We start from the raw sequence: 12,014 nt of genomic DNA on the forward strand, positions 1-12,014 counted from the left end.
GAGAAGCTTAGTTTGTAAACTTAAGTTTTGAAAAATCTAATTTCCACAATTTTCAATAACAAAGCAATTTTTAAAACTAAGTTTTGTAAAATTTAACGTTCAAGTCAAATTGTCAAAATTAAGTAAAATCAAATTTTAAGAACTAGATTTTTAAATTCAATTTTCAAAACTAAGTTAAATCTAATTTTCAAAATCAATTTTCAATCAAAAGTAAAACCCAATTCTTAAAAACAACTTAGTTTTATAAGAGTTAGTTTTCAAAAATAGGTTTAAGAAATTTTTAAGAAAACATTTTTCAAACACAAATTTTAAAATATTCTAAATAAAGGAAAAAAATTTAATTAATTCCTCCCCCTGAACCTAACATAAAATTTTGAAAATATTTGCTAAAAATATTCAAAGTAGAATTTTTTATTTTTTATTTTTTAAAATAAGGTAGAATTTTCTAGAGAGATTTTTAAAGAGAAGATTAAAAAAAATAACGCTTAAGGAGATAAAAAAATAAACCTCCCCCTGAATTTTATACTCCTTTAATGTATTAATCCTCCTTATTTACTACTCCCCCTTAATATAAAATTTTACTACGGTAACATATTTTCGTACTTAAGTGTTTTAGACGATTGTATAATTATCTTTATAAAATTGTTCATTTAAATTTGACTTAAAACGTAATTTAAGTCAACGTTTTATACCAACGTTAGATTCAGTTGAAATAAGTGTAATGTTAAGTAAGATAAGTTGTTATTAATTCAATAATTGATCAATATTAACAATTTATTGATTGAATTTTGATTGATTTAATAATTTAATATAATCGAAATTTTGTATTAATTGATGAAGGTATTAGTTATAATTTAACTTTTCATTTACTTCCTTTTAAGTTGGATTAACTTAGTTTAAAGTTGAAGTTAAACTCGTTATTAAACAAGGTTAAGTAAGGTTCAATTTAAGTCAAACTTTAATTATGTTTTAATAAAAATAATTAATATTTTAAAGGTTGATTAAAAAAAATGACTTAGAGTAATTTTAATATTTTTACTAAGGTTAAACTTAGGTAAAATGATTATAATTATTAAAGAGTAATTTAATTTTAATATTTTTAAAAGAATTATAATTATTATTATTTTTAAGGGATTTCTAACAGGATTTTAAAATGATTTTTATAATTATTTAATGACAATTAATATACGTTTAATTCAGTTTTGATTTTAGATTAAAATTAATATCAGTGATTAATTTAGGTTTAAGTTTTAAGTTTAAGTTAAATTTTTAAGTTTTAATTTTCAGTTAAGTTAAATTAAGTTGAAAAAGTAGTGTTTAAATTAAGTTTTAATGAGTTTTAATTTAAGATCTAATTTTCAGTTAAGTTAAATTAAAAAATAATTTTAAGGTTAAAATGATGTTTAAGATTAAAAATGAGTTTAAAGTCAAAATAATAATTTTTAAAGTGAAAATAGTCTATAGAAATAATTTATTATTATTACTATTTTTTTTAAGTTAAAAGAATTTTATTATAGTGAAAAAAATAAGAAGAATTTTTCAAAAAGATACATAATTTTTTAAAATAGTTTTAAAATGATTTTTAAAATAGTTTTTAAATGATTTTTAAAAGTTTTTAAAATAATTTTTGAAATAATTTTTAAGATAAAATAATTTTTAAAATAACAATAATTTTTAAAAGGTTTTTAAAGTTTTTAAGATGATTTTTAAAAGAGTTTTAAAAAGAATTTTTTAAATAATTTTTTAAAGTTTTAAAATGATTTTTAAAAGAGTTTTTTTTTAAAAAGAATTTTTAAAAGTTTTTAAAATGATTTTTAAAAGAGTTTTTAAAATAATTTTTAAAATGTTTTAAAATAATTTTTTAAAGTTTTTAAAATGACTTTTTAAAAGAGTTTTTTAAAAAAAAATTAAAAGAATTTTTAAAAGAATTTTTTAAAGTTTTTAAAAGAGTTTTTACAATAATTTTTAAAATGTTTTAAAATAATTTTTAAAAGAATTTTTTAAAGTTTTTGAAATGATTTTTTTAAAAGAGTTTTTAAAGTTTTTAAAATGATTTTTTTAAAAAAAAATAAAAGAATTTTTAAAAGAATTTTTTAAAGTTTTTTAAAATGATTTTTAAAAGAGTTTTTAAAATAATTTTTAAAATGTTTTAAAATATATTTTTTTTAAAACAATTTTTTAAAGTTTTTTAAAATGATTTTTAAAAGAGTTTTTAAAATAATTTTTAAAATGTTTTAAAATAATTTTTTTAAAAGAATTTTTTAAAGGTTTTTTTTAAATGATTTTTAAAAGAGTTTTTAAAATAATTTTTAAAATGTTTTAAAATAATTTTTTTTTAAAACAATTTTTTAAAGTTTTTAAAAATGATTTTTTTTAAAAGAGTTTTTAAAAAAAAATTAAAAATGTTTTAAAATAATTTTTAAAAGTTTTTAAAATGATTTTTAAAAGAGTTTTTAAAATAATTTTTAAAATGTTTTAAAATAATTTTTAAAAAAAAAAAAGAATTTTTTAAAGTTTTTTTTTTTTAAATAATTTTTAAAATGATTTTTTAAAGTTTTTTTTTAAATAATTTCTAAAATAATTTTTAAAATGATTTTTTTTTTTAAGTTTTTAGAATAATATTTAAAAGAATTTTTAAAAGAAAAATATTTTTTTTAAAAAAATGCTTTTTTAAGTTTTTAAAAGAATTTTTAAAATAGTTTTTAAAGAATTTTTAAAATAGTTTTTTTTTTAAAGAATTTTTAAAATAGTTTTTAAAGAATTTTTAAAATAGTTTTTAAAGAATTTTTAAAATAGTTTTTTTTTAAAGAATTTTTAAAATAGTTTTTAAAGAATTTTTAAAATAGTTTTTAAAGAATTTTTAAAATAGTTTTTAAAGAATTTTAAAATAGTTTTTAAAGAATTTTTAAAATAGTTTTTTTTTTTAAAGAATTTTTAAAATAGTTTTTTTTAAAGAATTTTTTGAATAGTTTTTTAAAGAATATTTAAAATAGTTTTTTTTTAAAGAATTTTTAAAATAGTTTTTTAAAGAATATTTAAAATAGTTTTTTTTTAAAAAAAATAGTTTTTAAATAATTTTAAAATAGTTTTTAAATAATTTTTGAGATAAAAAATAATTTTAAGTTAAAATAATTTTTAAGTTAAAATAATTTTTAAGTTAAAATAATTTTTAGGTTAAAATAATTTTTTATGTTAAAAAAAATAAGTTTAATTTTTTAAAATAAATTGTTAAGTTAAAAAAAATTTAATTTAATTTTAATTTAATTTAATTTAATTTAATTTAAAATTCGAAATTTGATTTTAATTTAATTTGAAATTCGAAATTCAATTTTAATTTGAAATTCAAAATTTAATTTTAATTAATTTTAATTTAGTTTGAAAATTAATTAATTTAATCCTTATTTATCTCATCCGATCTAGATTATCAATCAGGGAGTCCTATAATTTTGTGAGATGAATTTGATTTAATTACAGAGTTTGGTTTAACTTGTGTTAGATTTAGGTTTAGCTTTGGTCTCAACAAATAGGCATTCTTCGGATAAACTTCTAAGTTTGGTGAGTCACTTGGACGTCATTAGAAGTAACCAAACTTTCGAGGTTTTCCGAATAGTCCTATCCATGGAGCTTAGTACTAAACCTTGGTCTAACTAGTTAGGATCCATTTAAAGGTAGCTTCGATCGGTTCCACTTAGCCAAATGCACCAGATTGAAGCCATATCTTTCTAGACATGCGATGCCCAAGCTTCCCCAACGTACTATCATCAAAAAACTTCACCAGTATCATGATTCAAGTTAAACTTGAACCTTCTTTAACTAGTCTTAATTACCCTGTCGGGTAGGTTGGTTGGGGTTACCCTTTTCGGGTAGGTTGGTTAGGGTTACCCTGTCGGGTAGGTTAGTTTTGGAGGTGCCAGCTATTCTGGAGCCTCCCCCTGAATTATTGGCCATAAATTTAGTTTTTAGTTCTGGGTTTATTATAGTTAAGTTTTGGTTAAAATTTAATGTTTAATTTGTAATTTAGATTCAAGTTTTTAATTTTGAATTAATTAAATTAGTCAAATTATCTTTCTTTAAGAGAATGTATTTAATATTTAAATTTTCTTTCATTTTCACTTTTATTAGGTTAATTGAATTATTTTTCTTTAATAACTTATTTTTAAAGTTTAAGTTTTTATTCATTTTTTTAATTTGAATTAATTAAATTGTTTGAATTATATTTCCTTAAAGGTTTATCTTTTAACCTTTTATTAATTGTTAATTTTGAATTTTTCAGATTATCTTTATTTAATATGTTATTCTTAACATTTAATTTTAATTTTGTTAAATTTAGTTTTGATTTTATCAAAGTGTTTGATTTTATTCTTATATTTTCTTTATTTTTTAAGTTGATATAATTAGTGGAATTTATTAGATTATTCTTATCGTTAAAATTTAATTTTTTATTAATTAAATTATCTTGGGTTTGGATAGGATTTTCTAGATTAATATTATCTAGATTATTAAATAATTTATTAATTTTATCTAGATCAATATTCACCTTGTCCTCTCTATCATTTGAGTTTTCAGATTTGTTTAGGTTCAAGTTTGAATTTTTTAAATTAATTGGATTTGTTTTATCAGATAATATCTTAGGAGTATTTTTGTAATTATTGTCAACTACATTGTTTTCACATATATTTTCAGAAATAACCAGATCAATGCTCATATTTTCTAAACTACTATTAGCAGGGGTATTTTGGTAAATATCACTAATCTTGAGCGCAACCCCTAATTTAGTAGGCTTTTCGATTGGATCTAACCCGAGTTCAGATTCGATTTTTACTTGATCCTCAAGCTTCATCGGCTCCTCGTGAAGTTTGATCAATTGGGTCCAAAGCTCATGTGCATCTTTGTACTTTTTTACTCTGCATAAAACATTGTTAGGTAAAACATTACAAATGATTTTACTTACATTTGTATTTAGTTCTGAGTTCTGAGAAGGTTTTCTCAATATCAGCCAATAATCAAAGTTTACGCTTCCTAAGAAGCATTCCATTAATCGCTTCCAATAGTTGAAATCTTGATCGTATGGTGGTGGTTCGTGGGGGTTCCGTCCTTCTTGAAGAGTCATTATTCTTGCACATAGAGAAACAGAAAAAAAATCCCAAGACTTGGTCTTGGATTAGCAGTGCTGAAAAAAATAATATTTCACTATTTTCGAAAAAAATAATAATAAAATATTATTAAAATATTAATAAAAAAATATTATTCCAAAATTTTGAAAATGTAATATTTTATCAATACTAAGCAACGGTGAAAAGATGATGATGTGTTTTTCAAAAACAGTTTTGGAAGGAAAAAAAACGAAAGACGTAAGGTTTTATTTTAAAGACGAACGATATCTAATTTTTCTTTAAAAAAACACCCCTCTTTGCCTGACTGGTGGTTGCACCAAATCAGAGCGGTACCTGCTCTGATACCACTTGTAGGACCGTTAGATTCGATAGAGGGGGGGTGAATATCGATTCGAAAAGTCGAGTATAAATACGCAGCGGAAAAGTAAATGAACACAGTTGTTTTTTACTTCGTTCGGAGCCTGTGACGACTCCTACTCGAAGGCCCGTGGTCCTTGACCACTTTCGTTGGGCAATCACTAGCAATTCGAATATAGTTACAAGATGAACACAGAAAATGCTAATGAAACAAAGTAATACCGACAAAGAAGTAAACTAAAAATTGAATGAGCACTTTGTCAGAGCTTTATCAGCGTCGCAGGAACTTAGAGCAGCAAAACCAGCAGTAGAAGAGTTCTCAGATTGATTGTTGATTATCTGAAGCTCCTGCCTGGGGCTTCTTTTATATGTTGCTCCGGGCGCCTGGATTCCTTCCGGGCACCTGGAATGTGACGTAGCTGCTCAAACTGTGATGCTCCACGTGGCGACGACTTGGCTGGATATAATTTGCCTTCCGGGCGCCCGGACCTCCGGGCGCCCGGACCACCTTGTTCCAGAAAACTCCCTTTTCCTACAAAACAAAGTTAGTCCGAGGTAATATATAACCTGCAACATAGATTGTTAGCACATTTTATAATAGTATGAATTAGCACAAATAGTATGACTTAGATTCCGTCTTTCCGAGACCGGAATCTAGTCACGATCTCGACTTAGATATCCGAAATGGATCTAAGCCGGATCGACGCCTAATGTTCCCTTCCCGGGAACGCGTCCTCGCAGTCACTCCCCTCCAGTGACTTACCTCACTTACCTGCCAGATGTCCGGTCAGCCCTTCGACCCGTCTGGACTTCTTGCCAGCTATCCGGTCAGCCCGTCGACCTAGCTGGACTTCTCGCCAAGCGTCCGGTCAGCCCGTCGACCCGCTTGGACTTCTCGCCGGCTATCCGGTCAGCCCGTCGACCTAGCTGGACTTCTTGCCAAGCGTCCGGTCAGCCCGTCGACCCGCTTGGACTTCTCACCAGCTATCCGGTCAGCCCGTCGACCTAGCTGGACTTCGTGCCAGACATCCGGTCAGCTCGTCGACCTGTCTGGACTTCTCCTGCACACTCGATCAGAGTGTTAGATCAACAATAGACTAACTTAACCTGATTTGTCATTCATCAAAACCTTGTTTAAATCGTTAGTGCTAACCGCACCAACAAGATCATCTGGAGGTGATTGGTTACTCAGACTCCGATTTTACTAGATGTTCGGATAGTAGGAGGTTCGCTTCGAACTATATTTTCATGCTTACTAGAGGGGCTATATCTTAGAAGAGCATCAAACTGACGCTAGTAGTCACTTTTACTATAGAGACAGAGTTGATAGCATGTTATAAAACATTCAATCATGGGATTTGGCTGTGAAACTTCATTACAGTATTACATATTGTTGAAAGCATTAACAGACCATTGAAGATCAATTATAATAATAAAGTCGCAAAACTTTATGCCAAGAACAACCATAGTTCATCGAAGTCGAAGCACATAGAAATCAAGTTTCTAGCGATTAAAGAAAGAGTTCAGATTTGTTAGATAATGATAGAGTATGTCAGCACAGATTTCATATTTTCATATCTACTCATCAAAAGTTTGGTATCTGAGGTGTTTCATGCGCATGTTGTGAATATGAGGGATCCTCCTTCTGGAAGAAGTGTTCATCTAGTGGGAATCTGTATTTATTTTATTACTATATATTTGTTATAAAGATAAATATTTGTTTTGATTATAGCACGTACTTAAAGTTCAAAATATTCATGAATATTTTGTTTGTTTAATGCTCTAAAATAAATATTATGATTTACTGATGTTGTTTAGCATATAATATTTGCAAATATAATATAGATTCTATTTAGAACCATAAAGTTGATCATATTTGCTATTGCAGTTTAGCATAAAGAGTTTGCAAATATTATCTGACCTTTTTTTTTGTCACCTGGACAGACAAGTTGGAAATTGACATGTACTAATCACATTTCATGTAATTTCCATCACACATCCATATCTTAATTTATGTCATTAATAATATTGATATTATGATTACTCTTGGGACTTGTTATAGTTATATATATTAACTATAACCTCTTTAATCTTATACCAATGAAGTTAATGAATCAGATTATTTATAGTGATATTATGTACCTATAAAATTTGACATTATTGTTGACATCAACTAAAATTATATTCGCATGTTGTCTACAAATTACATATAGCCCATGTGGGAGATTATTGGATTCAATCTTCTTTAGGTGAGCTCATATGCGATTTGTGACTTGCGGATTTATGTCGTTAAGATACCAAACTCGTTAAGTGATCTAACTTATGATTATTGAGTTTTGGGTTATTGGATGTGGACTTATGTGTGTAGAACTCTATATCTAATTGGTTATTATCTATGGGCTAATAATGGATCCGGATCCTCTATATAAGGATTTGGTCCCTATTGGATTAGGGCATCTTGACAGATTTCTGCATTCCCCATTGACGTAAAGATTTCGACACCATCATCCTAATTCCTTTAAAAGACCACACTCTGCTTCTTCCGTAGGGATTGTCAGATCAAGAGTACTATACGAAGAACAATGACAATTTCATTGTATTCAAATTCTTTATAAATTAAAGTATTTTGTTTTATGTTATGCCATGATTTCGATGTAATTAAATCTAGTAGTATTTTTTTTCCTATATGTGAATTATTCTTTATGATTCTAAAATTCATGCCTTTTATGATTCTAAAATTCATGCCTTCCATTCTTGTTAATAATAGCTAGAAAACAAAACAAACTAAATGCACATGCTAACAAGTCGTTGTAACATGGTTTGGAGACATCACTTCTTCTCTGACTTATGATATGTTCGGTGCATCATCTCTAAATAATCCACCTTTTAAATAAAATAATGGGGTAAACCTCTACAATGATAAATGATCCATCGTTACAACTTAATACAAAGTGAACTTCGAAGCATTAATGGTGTACCAAATAAGTAGAATTGTTACTTGTCGATGGAATCCTTGATCTAGAATTGATATTAGATCATGAAACTCTTGAGTAGAAGCCCACTTTACAATTGCACCATGAACCTTCTAATTAACTAATGAATATAATTCAAGTTAAAACAAGCTTCTAGATATCCTTTAGAAGAAAGAAAAGCTCTCGACAAGTGTAACACTCACTCTCCCTATCAATACAATGAAAAAAAATAAAACCTAAGGAGAGAAAAGATTACCAAGAGCAAGACAAAGATATATGAAGCATTTAAGCTTGTAGAACTCTTGCATTGCTTTAAGGAAATCACAACAACTGGGAGAATATTCTAAAAGCTCTGTAAGAGCTTATATACCTTTGGTTTCAATATAATATGAAAAGTTAATTTCCATACCTTCACTTGACTAATTAAACTAAATCTTCAATTGATTAATGATACATAACTCAAACATTAAAATCCCAACATACGTTATCTAGTCAATTGACGACCTAAATATTCAATTAGCTGAACAATGTTTAGTCAAGTTACTAAGGTCATCCAATCGATTGACCTCAAATAAAAATATTTTATTCATCAAAACACATATTTCAATTGATTGAAAAATCTAATCCAGAACATTCTTCGAGTGCCATATATAAGAATATGACCTGAAATTTCCATTCTTCATATTCTAATATGAGAAGGCAGTGTCATTATAGAATGGAGAATGCCGACTAGTACTCCATCACTAGTCTCCTAATGTCCAATAAAATATCTATTGGCATAAACCAGAATGGACCAGGAACAAAGGGTGACCAAACAGAAAGTTCATTTTGGACAACTAACACTAGATCCAAAAGTGAGGGCATAACTTTGATTCATTCAAATGGTTACTTATTGTTGGAACCTTCTATCTCACTAAAGCCACAATTCTTGATTGGTTTTTTCTTATCCAACACATGATCAATTAATGATCATATTTATTGTCCCTACGGGTTGACGGAGTGGATGGTGCAGTTGATATTTACATGAGTTGTTGCTCCATAACCATATTTATCACTATAGAAACCACACACACATACATCAACTTCATTGTTCAGGATACATCCACTTAATCAACTAATTAACTCTATTGACTGCATAATTTTTAAAAAAAAAACACACACAAATTAATATATATATTTTTTTTGTAATCATGAAGCACTGCCACCACCCTTGCTCCTGCTACAATTATGAATTGACCAACAAGGAAAGTGTACGTGATGATGAATCCACTGGAGAAAAGAGAGCTAGCATGATATATGCATTGTTGCAAGTATAAATCATTAATTGATAATGCTTTTGAGTATTGATGTCGTGATGATGAGGGACCTACCTTGTTGTCATAATGGAGGTCAAAATAAAAATGGTCAACGCTTAGAAGTCATTTGCCGATCGGACTATCGCGTCCCGATCGGGAAGAGAAAGGCCCGATCCGATATCACATTTAACTCGGCCATGAGTCGAGCATCCGACGCTCAAATAAGAGGACGACAAAGAGAGCAGTATGTAGAAATCGGGTCGAGTGGCTCCTCCGCTCGGCCTAGTAACAGACTCGACATCAGCCGAGCACGCGGACAGTGGACTTTTGGCCCAGCGGCTATCCCGCTCGGCCTAGCAACAGAACATGTGGACAGTGGACTCCCGACCGAGCTGCTATCCCGCTCAACCCAGCAATAGAGCACACGGACAGTAGACTTCCGGCCTAGCGGCTATCTCGCCTGGCCCAACAATAGACAGCATGTGGACAATAGAATTCCGGCTGAGCGGCTATTCCACTCGACCAAGCAACAGACACGGTAGACTATCCTTTGATATCCTTTTAGGAGCTAGTGTTGATGACAGGCGTCATAGTCAGACAGAGGATCGTACGGCGGATGACATAGTCAGATATAGGATCATACGGCGGAAGTTTCTACTGTCACTTCAGAGATATGCTCGGCCCGCTAAGATACTATGTCAGGGATACTTTACTGACAGGTCTTTTCAGAGAAAGCTCTAAGACGCGTGTTCACCTTGAGAAGCGTGTACGCACGCTATAGGAGCTCTATATAAAAGGGGGTCCAAGCATCGGCGGAGGTATGTGATATTTTACTGTTACGCTACAGTCTTCTTGTTGCTCCGCTCGTTGCTTCTTCGTCTTCGCCGGAGACTGACTTAACGTCGGAGGGCCATCGTCTGGGGCCAACTCTATATAAAGGAGGGTCCAAATATCGGCGGAGGTATGCGATATTTTATTATTGTACTACAGTCTTCTTATTGCTCCGCTCTTTACTTCTTCTTTTTCTTCGTCGGAAACTGACTTAAGTATTGGAGGATCATCATCATCACCTCTTCTCTGACTCGATATTAATATCACTTGTGTTATAGGTCAGAACAAGATCCACATAGGTCGATGGGAATATCATATTCTCAGCGTCCATCTCATGGAACAGGATCTTATATGGGTTGTAGAATGCACACGTCCACGGGTATTGAATTCAAGGACTAATATAATAAAAAACAATGTAACAAGCCTACAGCCGCACATTGAATTGTGATGCGACTTAGTATATTGTAGCAATTGAAATTAAATTACCGTAAATGGTTGTGTAATTTTCATCTATCATCCTATTCTCCTAATTTAGCGATTATATTTAAATGTAGTTGTTAAATTAAGCATCTAAATTATTTTCAATCTTTAATTTAGGGATTAAATTTAATTTTGATTTCTAATATAGCGACTGAATTAATTGTAGTCATTCAAATAATGATCAAATTTAATTTGATCATTAATTTAGCGATTAAATTTAATTTAGTCATCAAAATTAATTCAATCATTATTTAGTCGTTAATTCAATCTGCTGTAAGAGGCTTTTTCACCCAGAAAAGGCTTACATTTTTTCATCTGCCTTGGATTAATAACCTCCCCGATTATAACCAAGTAAATCTGTTGAGTCTCGTCTTTTTAGTTTATTATTATTTCTATGTTTATGCAAGTGTTTTAATTAAGTTATAAGTTCGAGATAGATCTTTTTATTTTATTTTTATGCAAAGATTATTCACCCCCTCCCTCTGACCGACCACTAAGGGTCTTAATATGTCATCATGTACATAATGTTGCTACAACAATCTTGTGCTTTTCTCTTACTCTTGCTCCTTAATTGGATGCCCTATCATTGTCAAACCATAGCATTTTATCATGGTTGCCTTCCCGACCCAATGCTCAACCCTTTTTTTTTTAATTTATTTTTGTTTCCTTTGTAGACTAGTTATATATTTTTTATTCTAATTTGCACAGATGATAAACATTTTCTAGCCTTCGGAGAAATCCAAGATGAAGAAATTCTCTTAGAAAAAAATAAAGTATGACACCACTATAATTTAAATATTTTATAAATAATCATTATTGGAGGTTAATTTTTTGTGTGTATAAGTTGTAATTTAAATTTATCCGATAGATAAATTAAGAAGAAGATTCTTTACTTTCAGTATTAACCATATAAAATAATTAAAAAAATTCTAAATCACTTTAAATCGAATCATTATACTCTTGAA

The sequence above is a fragment of the Zingiber officinale genome, chromosome 8A (genome assembly GCF_018446385.1).
Source record: "Zingiber officinale cultivar Zhangliang chromosome 8A, Zo_v1.1, whole genome shotgun sequence".
NCBI lineage: Eukaryota > Viridiplantae > Streptophyta > Magnoliopsida > Zingiberales > Zingiberaceae > Zingiber > Zingiber officinale.